Source organism: Sarcophilus harrisii, chromosome 3 (assembly GCF_902635505.1).
Source record: "Sarcophilus harrisii chromosome 3, mSarHar1.11, whole genome shotgun sequence".
NCBI lineage: Eukaryota > Metazoa > Chordata > Mammalia > Dasyuromorphia > Dasyuridae > Sarcophilus > Sarcophilus harrisii.
Window position 1 is genome coordinate 470,440,600 of NC_045428.1, and position 16,802 is coordinate 470,457,401.

Genomic DNA, 16,802 nt, shown 5'->3' on the forward strand with positions numbered 1-16,802 from the left:
ATTTTTCTTAGAGACTTTGGAGGTAGGAGCTTTGATTTTGTTATCTTCTTCAGACTGTGTATTTTGATCTTCCTTATCATTTCCCACGTATTCCTAATAACTTTCTATTGTCCACTTTTTTTCCCTTGCTATTGCTTAATTTCCCAACCTATTACTTGACTTTTAACTTTTTTTTTTTTAAAAGGGCTCTGCTTCCAGGGTAAAGTGTTCATTGTCTAAAGCTTCAGAAGTTTTGTGCATTTCTTTGCAGAGATACTTCTAGAGACCTGTAAATTTTCAGTTCTTCTAATGTGGTAGGATGTAAAGAGAGGTACTTATTACTTTCCTGGCTTGTTCTGTGATCTGGGAGTGAGCCATGCACTCTTTTCCACCCTAGAACTGTGAATAGAGTCTCTATTCCATAGTGAACATAAGATCTAGTGTGCTAGCATTCATCCCTTGCCCTGGGACTGCCACCCTACTGTGACTTGCTTCCAAGTATAAGTAAAGCAATACTCCTGTTTTGGTGCTAAAAAAGAGATTCTATAATCTTCTGACCAGTTGTTTAACCCCCTTACCAGCTTGTGCTGGACTGAGATCCATTGTCAAGAAATATTAATAGATCTTTCCTGCTGATAAAGTTGCCTTTGATGTCTGTGGTCTGAGAGGTCTGGAACATCCCATTGTTGCCACTTTTTAATCATGTAGAAATCTGTTCTTGGTTTGCTGGGGCCTGGTATGCATTAAAGTCTGGTTTAGACTGAACTCCATTCTCATCTTGCTAGAACAGAACTTTTCTTCCTTCTTTCAAAGTTGCCTTGGGCTAAAAAAAAAAAATTTATTCTTTTTTCTTTTTTTTTTTTTTTTTTATTTTTTTTTTGTAGGTTCTGCCTCTCTAGAATTTGTATCAAGTTACTATTTAAAAGTTTTTGTACAGGTTTTGGGGAAAATCCAGGTAATATCCTGATTTTACTCTGCCAATTAGGTCCCACTCCATAGCCATATTCAATCATGGATTTTATTGCACAGAACCTCAATGATAAGATTACATTGTGACTTTTGAATGTGAACTGTAGCTTTTTTTTTTTTTTTAACTTGTTGCCTAGAATTGCGGCATCTTCTTGCTTTCCTGCTGTCTTATACCTCAAGTTCAATATTCTAGTACCAGTCCTAGAGCCTTGTATTTCCTGAATAATGGGGTCACTATATCTAGATAGAATAGAACCACCATGCTGCACTGTGTTCTTCTTCTTGTCATGTCAACAAGCACTTATCTTTTTCTCCCCTCCCCCACCTGCTTTCTACCCCTTTCTCTAAGAATCAGTAATAAAATCAATACAATTATTTTTAGAAAAAAAGATGCAACAATCAAAAGGTTTATCACTCTACATACAATCTCTATGACTTACCAGATCAAAATATACATTCATGTCCCCCCAACACACATACATATAGACATATGCAGACATATATATATCTGTGTGTGTGTGTGTGTGTCTATGTGTGTGTGTGATTGTGTGTGTGTGTGTGTGTGTGTGTGTATGAAGGCCTATGGGTATATATCTATATCTATACATAGATATACATATAGGTACTAATATGGATTTATATATCTGTTCTTTGTCTTTGTCTTTTTCTTTTCTTCCCCTATTGAAAAATAAGTTTCTTGGGAACAAAGCTTGTCTTTTTTTTCTTTTTTGGTATTTTCATTCATAGTGATAAACAATTTCTTGGATTTTGTTCCTTATCAACTTCCTAATACTATCTTCTTATTTTTTATGGCTATATTTTATGACATTTTGATTGATGATATACCTAAACAATTTTATCCCTTTATCATCTCTTAAAATTTCAAAGCCCTCTTCAATTAAAGGCTGTAGAACAATTGAAAACTCAGGGTATATATGGTGAGCATTGTCTATTTTAATATGCTAAACTTAAATTGAATGTTCTTTCACTTAACAAACGATGGACTACAAAAATGGAATGAATGTTGATGTACTGTTACATATATTAACCATATTAGGTAATTTTCTTAACTTTCCAAAATAATAATGCTTTCTGGAGATGTAGAAATTTTTTGATTTTCATGGATAATAATTAATGAGTTTAAAATATATCAATGCAATTATTTTTTAAGAAATATATATGGATATCATCAATAAAAGTAGTTTAGATTGGGCTTATACATTTGAGAGAGATTAGCAGTGAATTTGTTAATTTGATTCATATTTTGATTTTTTTATTTTGATTTGGTTTATCATTTTCAAATTTTAACAATGCATTCAAACTGGCATTCCTAGCCTATCATCATCATTATTATTGAATAAATAAAAATTTGCATGAATTATATAACTATATGTGAATTGAATATTTTGGATTTCCTATAAAGGTGGAATCATAATTCTACTGAATTCCTAAGATTATTATAATAATATTTATCTTTTTATAGCACTTTAAGGTTTACAAAACCCTGTATAAATATTTTGTTTGTGCTCACAACAACCCTAGAAGTAGATAATATTTCTAACCCCATTTTACAGGTAAGGAAGTTGTGGCTGAGATTCAGTGTCTTTTCCAGTGTCTTATGATTAATAACCATCTGAGGCCAGATTTAAATTAAGATCTTTTTTACTTCAGTTTCAGTATCTGTCTAGTTTACCATCTAAAATGATGTAATGGAGTAGAAAATTCATGAAACCCTTATTCTAGTACTAGCTTTTCCACAATTTGCTCTGATATCTTGGATGAGTCATTTTCCTTCTCTGGTACTCTATTGTCTTCTTCATAAAGGAGCACTGTTGGAATAATCTCTAAAGTCCTTTATAGTTTTAATATTCTATAATTTGAAGGCTCAAAGTCTGACAAGATAACAAATATTTATTCTTTACTTAGAGCTTTAAACTGGACCCTGATGAATTTGCTAATGGTTGTTACCTATTTAGAGAAATTAAGCCAAATTAGGTCTTTAGCCATAATGTGTGTCTATTTAAGTACCTTAATTATTTTATATCAGTGTCACCTCATTCCCTCTAATTTACCATTCAGGTTAAAACAACAACAATAGCTTAAATCTATGTGCTGAATGTTAAAGTAATTGTTTATTACTCATGTTATTATTTCTAATCTTGGCTTAAAATTTTGCAATGATTGTAAGTTCAATTCAGCATTATTAATGATTTTTCTCTTTTTTCAATTCATATAGGCAAAATTGTACCTCACATTAAGACTATAGTTAGTCTCAACTTCTTGAGCTCATAGTTAGGTTATAAATTGACAAGATTTCAGAGTTGAAAGAGACCTCAGAGGACATCTAATCTAATTTATATTGAGAAAAGAATCTTCTCTACAATATAATTGACAAACCACCACACACCCCTAAGGCAGCCCATTTTACTTTTAGATAGCTTTAGTATTATGAAGTTTTTTCTCTCTCCTTACTTTAAGGCAAAACTTATATCTTTGCAGTCTGTATACTTGGTTTCTACTTCTATCTTCTTAAGTTAAGCAGAACAAGTACTTTTCTTCCAGAAGAACTACACTTTAAATACCTGTATATGTCCTTATCTCTGCCTTTACGTATTCCCATTTTTGGCACATAATTCTTGTATAGGTTTCTTTACCATCATAATTGCCCTTCTCTGGACTCTTAATTAAGTATAGTTTTCCTTAAAAAAGGTCATTCTGTATTATATGCAAGGCTTTATAAACAACTTGTTAAAAAAATTGTCTATGTCTATAAGACATTATTTTAGATGACTTTAATTTATAAACAGTTCTGCAAAAGGTCTGGAGTAGCTTTTGCATGGAAGGCTGCTTTTGTGGAAAGATGCCGATAAGCACAAATAATACTAGAACTTATATATGACAAATCCAAGTATGTCATTGGATCTCTAGTGACTAAAAGAGGGTGAATAATTAATTTGGATAGGCCTTTCACAGAAGCCAAAGATCTAGTCCTTGGGGAAAAAAGAATGTATACGCACATAGCCACAGACACATAGATTATAGACACACATACAAAAACAAACATATACATATTTATGTGTATATATGTGTATATGTTTACATATGCATAATATATGTATATACACAGATATACTAATTTGTGCATATTTTTGTATAATGAGACTCCAGGATTAATCAGGACACATGAAAATCTGTGTAGAAAAGACAAGGTCCTACCTGAAATATCTCATTTTCAAGATTGCTGTGTATATATTAAATTAATTATCAAATATAAACTATTGTTTCTGACAGTTTAGTTGGATGTATATGATGGCTATAAGGTAACACAGTTAGGACATAAATTCATATAGAACATTTTTCAAAGAAGGATGATAAGGAAAGATTGTATCACCTCTTAAAACAGAGGGTAGTTGAGTTTAAAACAGTCTAAAGAAAGTTTAACAAGATAACCAACTAAATTAAGTAATATAAAGGGTGTTCAAAGATAACAATAGAAAGAAGTCTGCAAATAGGAGAAAAAATGGAAAATATTTGCAAAAGTCATTGCAATAATATGTTTTATTCATCAGTTATACCATCACACATTGATATCATAAAATCAAGTCCTTTTGAGTACTTTACAGAAGATATAAAAATGGCATGAAAGAAAAAATTGGAGAAATACCAGTATGAGATCAAATAAAAGAGTTCTTATGTAGAGGTAACACAACTGTGAAGGCACCAAAGGTTCTATCTGTAAGTTTACTAAAGGAAAAGAAGACACTAAAGATATTAAAGGTTAGTCAGGTGGTGGTAGTGGACAGAATGCTGAGCCTGGAGTCAAGCAAATTCAAATCCATGAATTCAAATCTTGCCTCAGACACTTATTGGCTATATGACTCTGGACAATTTACTTGATGCTGTTTGCCTCAGTTTCCCATCTATAAATGAGCTAGTGAAGGAGATGACAAATCACTCCAATATCTTTGCCAAGAAAGCATCAAATAGGGTCACAAAGAGTTGGAATGACTGAACAAAAACAACAATAAAGAAACAGCAATATCATTTAAAAAAATCTCTGACCTTTTTGACATCAAATGCCTGTTCTTCAATTTATACAAAACTTTTTTGAATCATCTATAAATGAATTGAGGGCATCTTTGTGTGTCTCTTTTAGTAGGGAAGAAGTAAGAATCTCATAATCTTTACCCTCTCAAAACTGAATATAAGACTTAGAGATTACAAGATGCTTTTGTTTTTACTGTTTGTACAGCAGTACAAGTACGGCAAAAGAGCCTCAACTCAAGAAAAAAGCTACTTTAAAAATGTGTCTCGTTTTTGTATTAAGATCATTCACAATTCCTTTGAAAATATTAAATAAGTAATAATTCTGTTCAATGATCAGTTTGGTCATTCACAAAGATCAGGATATTTGTAGAAATAATAAAAAAAGCTTAACAATAGCATTTACCACAGCAATAGGAAAGTCAATTTAGAGTCAAAGTGGAGGAGGAATTATTTGTGGGTGGTGAGGTTCTTTACATACTCCTGTTTATAGATGACATTATGCTGAATTCATCAAGTCTAGGGCATTTGGGAACTTCTGAAGAACATCTTAATCACTTAAAAGAGTATGGTCTTTCCATTCACACAAGAAAGATCAAATGCATGAAAAATATCTATTGTCAAAATTTCATCATGTAGTTTAATACAAGTATATTTTTGGTAGATAATATAGACAGTTAGCCAGAAAAGAGTTGAAAAGAAATAAGGAAATGATCCTTTTTATTTTGGATGAATTGCTTATAGGGATTTTTTTTTATTAAAGCTTTTTGTTTACAAAACATATGCATGGGTAATTTTTCAACATTGACTCTTGCAAAATATTTTGTTCCAAATTTTCTTCTTCTTCCTCCCCCCCCCCTTCCCCTAGCTGATAGGTAGTCCAATACATGTCAAATATGTTAAAATATATGTTAAATCCAATAAAAGTATACATATTTATACAGTTATGCACAAGAAAAATCAGAAGGAAGAAAAAAATTGAAAAAGAAAACAAAAGGCTAGCAAACAACAACAGAAAGAGAGAGAATGCTAGGTTGTGGTGCACATATAGTTCTCACGGTTCTGTATCTGCATGTAAATGACTCTCTTTATCACTGCACAAGTGGAGCTGGTTTGTATCCTCTCATTGTTGAAGAGAGCCACATCCATCAAAACTGATTGTCATATACTTTTGCTGTTGCCTTGTATAATGATGTCCTGGTTCTACTCATTTCACTCAGCATCAGTCCATGTAAGTCTCTCCAGGCCTCTCTGAAATCATCCTGCTGGTTATTTCTTACAGAACAATAATATTCCATACCATTCATAAATCATAATTTATTCAGTCATTTTCCAATTGATGAGCATCTACTCAGTTTCCAGTTTCTTGCCGCTACAAAAAGGGCTGCCACAAACATTTTTGCACATGTAGATGCATTTCCGTCCTTTAAGAGTTCTTTGAGATATAATGCCAGTAAAACACTGCTGGATCAAAGGGTATGCACAGTTTAATAACTTTTTGAGCATGGTTCCAAATTGCACTCCAGAATAGTTGGGTCTGTTCATATTTCCAGCAGCAATGTAACAGTGTCCCGGTTTTCTCAGATCCCCTCCAACATTGGTCATTATTGTTTCCTGTCATCTTAGTTTATCTGACAGTGTATAGTGGTATCTCAGAGTTGTTTTAATTTGAATTTGTCTGATCAATAATGTTTTGAAGCGCCTTTTTATATGACTAAAAATAGTTTCAATTTCTGTAGTATATGAATATTATGGAATATTATTATTCAGTAAGAAATGACCAACAGGATGATTTCAGAAAGTCCTGGAGAGACTTGCACAAACTGATGCTGAGTGAAATGAGCAGGGCCAGGAGATCATTATATACTTCAACAACAATCTATGTAATGATCAATTCTGATGGACCTGGCCTTCCTCAGCAATGAGATGAACCAAATCAGTTCCAATGGAGCAGTAATGAATTGAACCAACTACACCCAGAGAAAGAACACTGGAAGATGACTAAGAACCATTACATAGAATTCCCAATCCTTATATTTTTGTCTGCCTGCATTTTTTATTTCCTTCACAGGCTAATTATACATTATTTCAGAGTCCGATTCTTTTTGTACAGCAAAATAACTATTTGGACATGTATACTTATTTTGTATTTAATTTATACTTTAATATATTTAACATGTATTGGTCATCCTGCCATCTAGGGGAGGGGGTGGGGGAAAGGAGGGGAAAAATTGGAACAAAAGATCTGGCAATTGTCAATGCTGTAAAATTACCCATGCATATAACTTGTAAATAAAAGGCTATTTTTAAAAAATAGTTTCAATTTCTTCATCTGAAAATTGTTCATATCCTTTGACCATTTATTAATTGGATAATGGCTTGAACTATTATAAATTTAAGTCCCTTCTCTATATATTTTAGAAATGAGGCCTTTATCATAACCTTTGAATGTAAAAATGTTTCCCAGTTTGTTGCTTTCCTTCTAATCTTGTCTTCATTAGATTGGTTTGTACAAAAATGTAACTTTATATAATCAAAATTATCTATTTTGTGATCAATAATGATCTCTAGTTCTTCTTTGCTCACAAATTCCTTCTTCCTCCACAGATTTGAGAGATCAACTATTTTAAGTTCTAATCTGCTTAAAATATCATTCTTTATGTCTAGATCATGAACCCATTTTGACCTTATCTTGGTATATGGTATTAGGTGTGGATGAATGTCTAGTTTCTGCCATACTAGTTTCCAAATTTCCCAGCAGTTTTTGTCAAATAGTGAATTATTATCCCAAAAGCTGGGATCTTTGGGTTTGTCAAATACTAGATTGCTATAGTCATTGACTATTTTGTTCTGTGAACCTAATCTATTCCACTATTCAACTGCTCTGTTTCTTAGCCATTACCAAATGGTTTTGATGACCCCTAATTTAGAATGTATTTTTAAATCTGGTACAGCTAGGCCACCTTCATTTGATTTTTTTCCCATTAATTCCCTTGAAATTTTTGATCTTTTGTTCTTCCAGATGAATTTTGTTGTTATTTTTCCTAGGTTAGTAAAATACTTTCTTGGGAGTTTGATTGATATAGTACTAAATAAATAGATTAATTTAGGTACTATTGTCATCTTTATTATATTTTCTCAACATTCCCAAGAGCACTTGATATTTTTCTAATTGCTTAGATATGACTATTTGTATGTAAAAGGTTTTGTTTCATATAGTTCCTGACCCTCCCTTGTCAGATAGATCCCCAAATAATTTATCCTATTAACCGTTATTTTAAATGAAATTTCTCTTTGTATCTCTTGTTGTTGGATTTTCTTAGTGATATATAAAAATACTGATGATTTATGTGGATTTATTTTGTATCCTGCAACTTTGCTAAAGTTGTGAATTACTTCTAATAGTTTTTAAGTTGATTCTCTAGGGTTCTCTAAGTATACCATTATATCATCTGCAAAGAGTGATAATTTGGTTTCCTCATTACCTACTCTAATTCCTTTAATCTCTTTTTTTTCTCTTATTGCCAAAGTTAGTACTTCTAACACAAATTTGAATAGTAATGGTGATAGTGGGCAAATTTGTTTCACTCCTAATCTTATTGGGAATGGTTGCAATTTATCCCCATTACATATGATGTTTACTGATGGTTTTAAATAGATGCTACTGATTATTTAAGGAAAAGTCAATTTATTCCTATACTTTCAAGTGTTTTTAATAGGAATAGATGTTGGATTTTATTAAATGCTTTTTCTGCATCTATTGAGATTATCATATGGTTTTTGTTAATTTGGGTATTAATATGACCAATTATGCTGATAGTTTTCCTAATATTGAACCATTCCTGCATGGTTGGTATAAATTCCTGCATTCCTGGTATAAATCCTACATGATCATGGTGTATTATCCTGGGGATGATTTTCTGTAATATCTTTGCTAATATTTTATTTAAGACTTTTGCATCAATATTCATTAGGGAGGTTGGTCTATAATTTTCTTTCTCTGTTTTCATCCTACCTGGTTTAGCTATCAATACCATGTCTGTGACATAAAAGGAATTTGGTAGGAGTCCTTCATTCCCTACTTTTTCAAATAGTTTATATAGAATTGGAGTTAATTATTCTTTAAATGTTTGGTAGAATTCACATGTAAATCCATCTGGTCCTGGCAATTTTTTCTTAAGGAGTTGATTATTAACTTGTTCTATTTTTTTAAATGGGACTATTTAAGTAATTTATTTCCTTTTCTTTTAATCTGGGCAATCTGTATTTTTGTAGATATTCCCCCCTTTCACTTAGGTTGTCAAATTTATTGCATAAAGTTGAGCCAGTAAGTCCTAATTATTGCTCTAATTTCCTCTGCATTGGTGGAAAGACTAACAATTTGATTTTCTTCTTTCCTTTTTATAATTAAGTTAATTAAAGGTTTATCTATTTTGTAGGTTTTTCCCCACAAAACCAACTTTTACTTTTTTTATTAATTCAATAGTTTTTTTCATTTTGAGACTATTTGATTTTCTTCTTTCTTTTTCTAATCAAATTAACTAAAAGGTTATCTATTTTGTTGTTTTTCCCCCATAAAACCAACTCTTACTTTTATTTATTAATTCAATAATTTTTTTCTTTCTTTTAATTTTATTGACATCTTTTATTTTTAGAATTTCAAGTTTGGTATTTGATTAGGGGTTTTTAATTTGTTCTTTTTCTAGCTTTTTTAGTTGCAAGCCCAGTTCTCTACTTTATGCAAGTAAGCCTTTAAAGATATGAAATATCCCTTATTATCATTTTGGCTGCATCCCTAAAATTTTTGGTATGTTGTCTCATTATTGTTATTCTCTTGGATGAAATTACTGATTGGGTCTATGGTTTGCTTTTCACCCATTCATTGTTTAAGATGAGATTATTTAGTTACCAGCTACTTTTTGGTTGATTTTCCTCTAACCTTTTATTGAATGTAAATTTTATTGCATTGCAATCTGAAAAAAAATGTATTTACTATTTCTGCCTTTCTGCATTTGATTTTGAGGTCTTTATGTTTCTAATGTATAGTAAATTTTTGTATAGATTCCATGAACTGCTGAGAAGAAAGTATACTCCTTTCTGTCTCCATTCAATTTTCTTCAAAGAGCTATCATACCTAACTTTTGTTGTATTCTATTTACCTCTTTAACTTCTTTATTATTTATTTTGTGGTTTGATTTATCTAATTCTGGGAGAGCAAGGTTGAGATCTCCCACTATTATAATTTTGCTATCTATTTCTTCTTGCAACTCTCTTAACTTCTCCTTTAGGAATTTAGATGCTACACAACTTGATGCATATATGTTTAATATTGATATTGCTTCATTATCTATGGTACCCTTTAGTGAGATATAGTTTCCTTCCTTATTTCTTTTAATTAGATCATTTTTTTTTCTTTTGCTTGATCTGAGATAAGGATGGCTACCCCTACTTTTTTTTTTTATTTCACCTGAAACATAATAGATTTTATTCTAGCCTTTTACCTTTACTCTGTATGTATCACTTTGCTTTAAATGTGTTTCTTGTAAATAACATATTGTAGGATTCTGGCTTTTAATCCATTCTGCTATTCGCTTATGCTTTATGGGAAGTGTTCACCCCATTCACATTTACAGTTAAAGTACTAATTGTGTATTTCTTGCCATCTTATAAACCCCAATTATAAATTTCTCCTTCTTTTTCCCCTTTCCCTCCACTCCAGTATTTTACTTATGAGCAGTACTTGCCTCCAGCAGTCCTCCCCCTTTAGTGAAACCCTCCCCTTTTCTTATATTTTCCCCCTATTACTTGTTTTCCCTTATATTTAGCCTACTCCTTCCCTTTTCACCTTTTCTCTTATACTTTTCCATATGGTGAAAGCAGTTTCTTGGTGAAACCAAATATGTCTAATATTTCTTTGAGCCAAATCTGATGAGAGTAAGATTCACACAATGTTCATCACTCTCTTTTCCCCGCCTCAACTATATAATAGGTTTTCTTTGCCTCTTCCTGAGATGTAATTTTCCTCATTTTACTTCTACTTTCTTTTTTTTCCAGTACAATTTTCTTTCCACCTCTAGTTTCTTTTTTATAACAGTAAAATCCGATTAAACATGAACTCTTTATGTATATCCATAACAGAAATACCGTTCTCAAGAGTTTTTTTTTTCTTTTTACCTTTTTATGCTTCTCTTGAGTTTTATATTTGGATATCAATTTTTTTGTTTAGCTCTGGTCTTTTCATGAGAAATAAGTGGAATTCATCAGTTTTATTGAATGTCCATCTTCTTCCCTGAAAGAACATGCTCAGTTTAGCAGAGTAATTTATTTTTAGTTGCATTCCAAGTTCTTTCATCTTTCTGAATATCAGATTGCAGGCCCTTCAAACCTTTAAAACAGAAGCTGCTAGGTCAGAGTAATTCTTATTGTGACTCCTCAGTATTTGAATTATTTCTTTCTGGCTGCTTGTTATATTTTTTCCTTGGTCTGATAGTTCTAGAATTTAGCCATGATAATCCTTAGGATTTTAATTTTGTGGACTCTTTTAGGAGGTATTCAGTGAATTCTTTCAATGGCTTATTTTACCTTCTGATTCTATGACATCTGGGCAGTTCTCTTTGATGATTCCTGGAAAAATAGTGTCTAGGCTCTTTTGTTCATCATGATTTTCAGGAAGTTAATAATCCTTAGATTGTTTCTCCTAGCTCTATTTTCCAGGTCAGTTATTTTCTCAATTTTACATTTTTTCTTTTTTCTTTCTTTCTTTCTTTTTTTTTTTTTTTTTTGGTTTTGCTTGACTGATTCTTATTATTTCACTGAGTCGTTTATTTCCATTTGTTCAGTTCTGAATTTTAGTAAATTATTTTCTTCCTTTACTTTTTAAATTCTTTTTTATTTGTTCAATTGAATTTTTAAATGAGTTGTTTTGTTCTACGAGATATTTTACATTTCACAAATTCTGTTTCTTATGGAATTATTTTCTTTTTCTATTTCATGAATTCTGCTTTTCTGGGAGTTGTTTTCTTTTTCCACTTTATCAGATCTTTCTTTTAATGAGTTATATGCCTTATACAGACCCTTTTGCAAAGTTTTCCTTTCCTTTCCCCATTTTTATTCCAGCTCTCTTTTAAGATCCTTTTAAATTTCTTCTAGGATAGCTTTGTGTGATGGAGATGATCTATTTTTATTCTCCTCAGGGTCTGAAATCTGTTCTTCTCTTTCACCATAAAAATTGTCTGTGGTTAGAGTTCTCTTTACTTTTTTACTAATTTAAAAAAAAAAATTAAGGTCTGCTTTTAGGGCAGAGAAGGTTTTCCAAGCTTCCTCTACAAGTGGCTGGCTATGCTGAGTCAGTGTTTACTGACTTCTGGTGCTGGGTGGGCATGGCCAGGCCTCATGAGATTCTGGCATTTTGGGGTTCACTCTTTACCTTTTGTGTTTGTGTTAGATGTTTTATAACTTCTCTGATGATCTACTGGCATGCAGCCAGGATAGAATAGCTTACACTGGCAACTGGTTGTAGATGCCTATGGATTCCTCCCTGTAGATTCTCAGTCACATGGAGTCTGCACTGTCCCACAGAATCTGTACCACTTTGGCTCTGTACTGTCTGGGCTTGTGTCTGTACTCAGCACTTGGCCCACTTCCCTCCCTTTCTGAACGAAAATTATCTTTTCTGGCTATCTTCAAAATTATATTCTGCTGGTCATTTTTTTGCACTCTCAATATTCATGGATTCTTCCAGTCTAATACAGAGGTTGGATTTGCTAATTAGTCTGGGGATTGTAGGAGAAAGTCAGAAAAAAAAAAAAGTGTGTCCTCTCTACCATCGTGACTCCACCCCTGTAAACCTTTTAAGAATTAGAAAAAGTACTATTATCAAAGAAGACTTATAAAAACAAAGACACATCTTTTTAATACTAATATTTTAATGATTTTGCAATTTGGTAATAAAATATAAAAGAAATTGCCTCTGAAACACTAATACTGATTATTATACACTTTCCATCTTAGATGAACTCCCAACATAAACTAATAACTTAAAAATCCCACCACCATGAGCTAACTCAGATTAGGATACACAATTTCTTCCCAACTTTCCTTAATTTCCTTTCCTTTCTGAGTGGATGGAGGGTAGAGCCCTAAACTCTTTTCAAAATTTTCTTTCAGAGGAGAGTATTTAAATTTTCTAACATTTTTCTCTTACTTATAGACTTCTTTCAATTTTCATCTTTACATAATGTTTGGATAAGTGCTTAGGTGGGTATCTTGTCAACTCCATTTTCCACTTGCAGTTCATCTTGGGTTCAAAGCTGTGCTTTGATAATACTCCTCCTCGGGGGGCGGAGCCAAGATGGCGGAGAAGACACACGCGACTTTCTAAGCTCTTCTCTTACCCTCTTTATCAATATTATATCGAGCATCAAAAATAGTCTTGACTGCTACAATTCGTAAAGATAAGAAGTAGAACAACTCGCCGGCCGAAGAAAATCTGCAGTCTCGCCAAAAAAGGTTGGTTCCGGGGCCAGGGGGGAGATCGGCGCAGACTGGGAGAGAAATTAGGTTCCAAGGAGAGTCTCAAACCGAGGGTGAAGGCACAGATCTCAGCACAAGCGAACCCAACCCGCTTAGACGGGCTTTTCCTTGGGGCAGTATGTGATCCTGCACAACTGAGGACACAGCCGGGTTAGCCTCAAATCTGCGCAGTGGGTACTCTCGGCTTGGGGCCATAGAGTTTTCAGGGCCTGATTTGCATCAAGGCTAGAGACTACTAGGCAAGAGTTTGTGGCGGTCTGCGTTCTGAGGTCAGCTGCTAATACTCACAGTCCCACAAGAGGCTCCGGCCTGGGGCCCTGACACTTTCACCACTTAGTCTCTAGCCAAGGGAAATCGATAATCCACTCAGCCCTACTAAGCAGTTTGATAGCTCGGCCAGTGCTGAATCCACTTCCTGTTGGGGAAGGAAAACTCACCAAAGAACTCCCATACCTCTGAGCCAGAAATCGGTTTACATCTTTCCCTGCTCTGCAGAGGAAGCTGGTAACCCCCGTTGCCTAGGAGACCTACCTCAAAGGCTTTAAAACATGAATAAAAAGATGAAAAGAATAATCGACAGCTTCTATGCAGAAAAAGAGCAGGTCAGCAAACCTGAAGAGACCTCAAACAGCAAAAATGCATCAGACTGTCCTCCTTTACATAATGCTCTCATAGAAGAGACCTATTAAAGTCTCAAAGAGGTTAGAAGATAAATGGGGAAGGAAAGAAGCCTTACAAGAGAGCAACAACTTCCTGAAATATGAATTGGAAAAAATAAAGAATTCACTACAAAGTAGGATTTGTGAATTGGAAAAGACAAAGAACTCGCAAGAAAGTAGGATCCGTGAATTGGAAAAGACAAAGAACACGCAAGAAAGTAGGATCTGTGAATTGAAAAGAAAATAATTCACTAAAAAAAAAAATTAGTGAAATGGAAAAATTCCACAGACCAAAACAATACTATTCAAAAACTCAATTGGACATATACAGAAAGAAGTAAAAAAGCTATTGAAGAAAATAATTCTTTAAAATTAGAACTGAATCAAATAGAAAACTAATGATTCATTGAGAACAGCAAGAATCAGTCAACAAAACAAAAATGACAAACTGGAAAAACCACGAATTATCTACTTGCAAAACGATACAGACTTGAAGAAAAATAGATCTAGGAGAGATAATCTGAGGATTATTGGACTTTCTGAAAAACTATGATGAAAAAAAAGAGTCTAGATACTATTTTACAAGAAAATCATCAAAGAGAACTGCCAGATGTAATCAGAATCAGAAGGTAAAATAGGCTTGAAGAATTCATCGAACACCTCTGAAAGAAACCCGTAAAATAAAAACCCCAAGGAATATTGCTGGCAAAATTTCAGAACTATAAGATTAAGGAAAAAATTTTACAAGCAGCCTAAAAAAAGCATTTAAATACCGAGGTGCCACAATAAGGATCACCAAAGATCTGGCTGCCTCACATTAAAGGAAAGAAGGCCTGGAATATGATATTCTGAAAGGCACAAGAACTTGAGATGCAGCTCAAGAAAAACTACCCAGCTAAGCTGAGCATTTTCTTCAGGGAAGAAGATGGACATTTAATGAAACAAATAAATTCCATTTGTTTCGAAGAAGAAACCAGAAATAAACAAAAATTTGATCTCCAAAATAGAACTCAAGATGCAGAAAAAGGTAAAATAACTCTTGAGAATTGTATTTCTGTTGTGGATATACAAAAGAATACATGTAAAATTTGATTGTACTGATATAACATAAAAAGGGAAGTAGATATGGAAAAGGGATGATGGCAGAATAAGGTGGGAAGGAGGAGAATAAAAGAGGAAACCACATCCACAAAGAGGCTAAGGAGCTTACCATATCTGAGGAATTTAGAGAGGGGAGGAACATTGTGGAATCTTACTCTCACAGAGTTGGCTCAAAGAAAAAATAATTGACATTTGTTTTAGAAAAATTCTCTCTCCTCATTAAAAAAGGGGAGAGGAAAGGGAAAAGAAAAAGTAATAAGGGAAGGAAGGGAAAAGACTCAAAGGGGAGGGATTATAAAGAGGATAAGTATCGTGATACAAGAGGGGTACATAAGTTTAAAAAAGGGGAAAAAGAAGGGTTGGGGAGGCAAGAATAAGTAAAGCACAATCTGGGGTTATTAGGATGGCAGGAAATACAGATTTAGTAATTCTAACCGTAAATGTGAATGGGATGAACCCCCATAAAGAGGAGGCAGATAGCAGACTGGATCAAAAGTCAGAACCCTACAATATAGTTGTTTACAAGAAAAACATTTAAAGCAGGGGATACATATGAGTAAAGGTAAAGGCTGGAGCAAAATCTATATGCTTCAGGTGAAGTCAAAAAAGACAGAGTAGCCATCCTTATCTCCAGATCAAGCAAAAGTAAAAATTGATCTAATTAAAAGAGATAAGGAAGGAAACTATATCCTGCTAAAGGGTAGCATAAACAACGAAGCAATATCAATATTAAACATATATTGCACCAAGTGGTATGGCACTCAACTTCCTAAAGGAGAAGTTAAGAGAGTTGCAAGAAGAAATAGACAACAAAACTGTAATAGTAGGAGATCTCAACCTTGCACTCTCAGAATTAGACAAATCAAACCACAAAACAAATAATAAAGAAATTAAAGAAGTAAATAGAATATTAGAAAATTAGGTATGTTGGATCTTTGAGAAAATTGAATGGAGATAGAAGGGAATATACTTTCTTCTCAGCAGTTCATGGAACCTATTCAAAAATTGACCATATATTAGGACATAAAGACCTCAAAATTAAATGCAAGAAAGCAGAAATAAGTAAATCTTTCTTTTCAGATCATGATGCAATAAAACTACATTCAACAAAAGTTAGGGGAAAATAGACCAAAAAGCAATTGGAAACTAAACTCCATCTTAAAAATGATTGGGTGAAGCTATGAAATGTATAGATACAATTAATAATTTCACTCAAGATAATGACAATGATGAGACATCATACCAAAATTTGTGGGATACAGCCAAAGCGGTAATAAGAGAATTTTATATCCTTAGAAGCTTACTTGAATAAAAAAGAAAAGAAAATTTAATGAATTGGGCTTCAACTAAAAACTAAAAAGACCAAATTAAAACCCCAATCAAATACTAAATTGGAAATTCTAAAATTAAAGGAGAATTAAAAATATGAAAGTAAAAAAAACTTTTGAACTAATTAATAAAACTAAGAGTTGGTTCTATGAAAAAGCCAATAAAATAGATAAGCCTTTGGTAAATCTG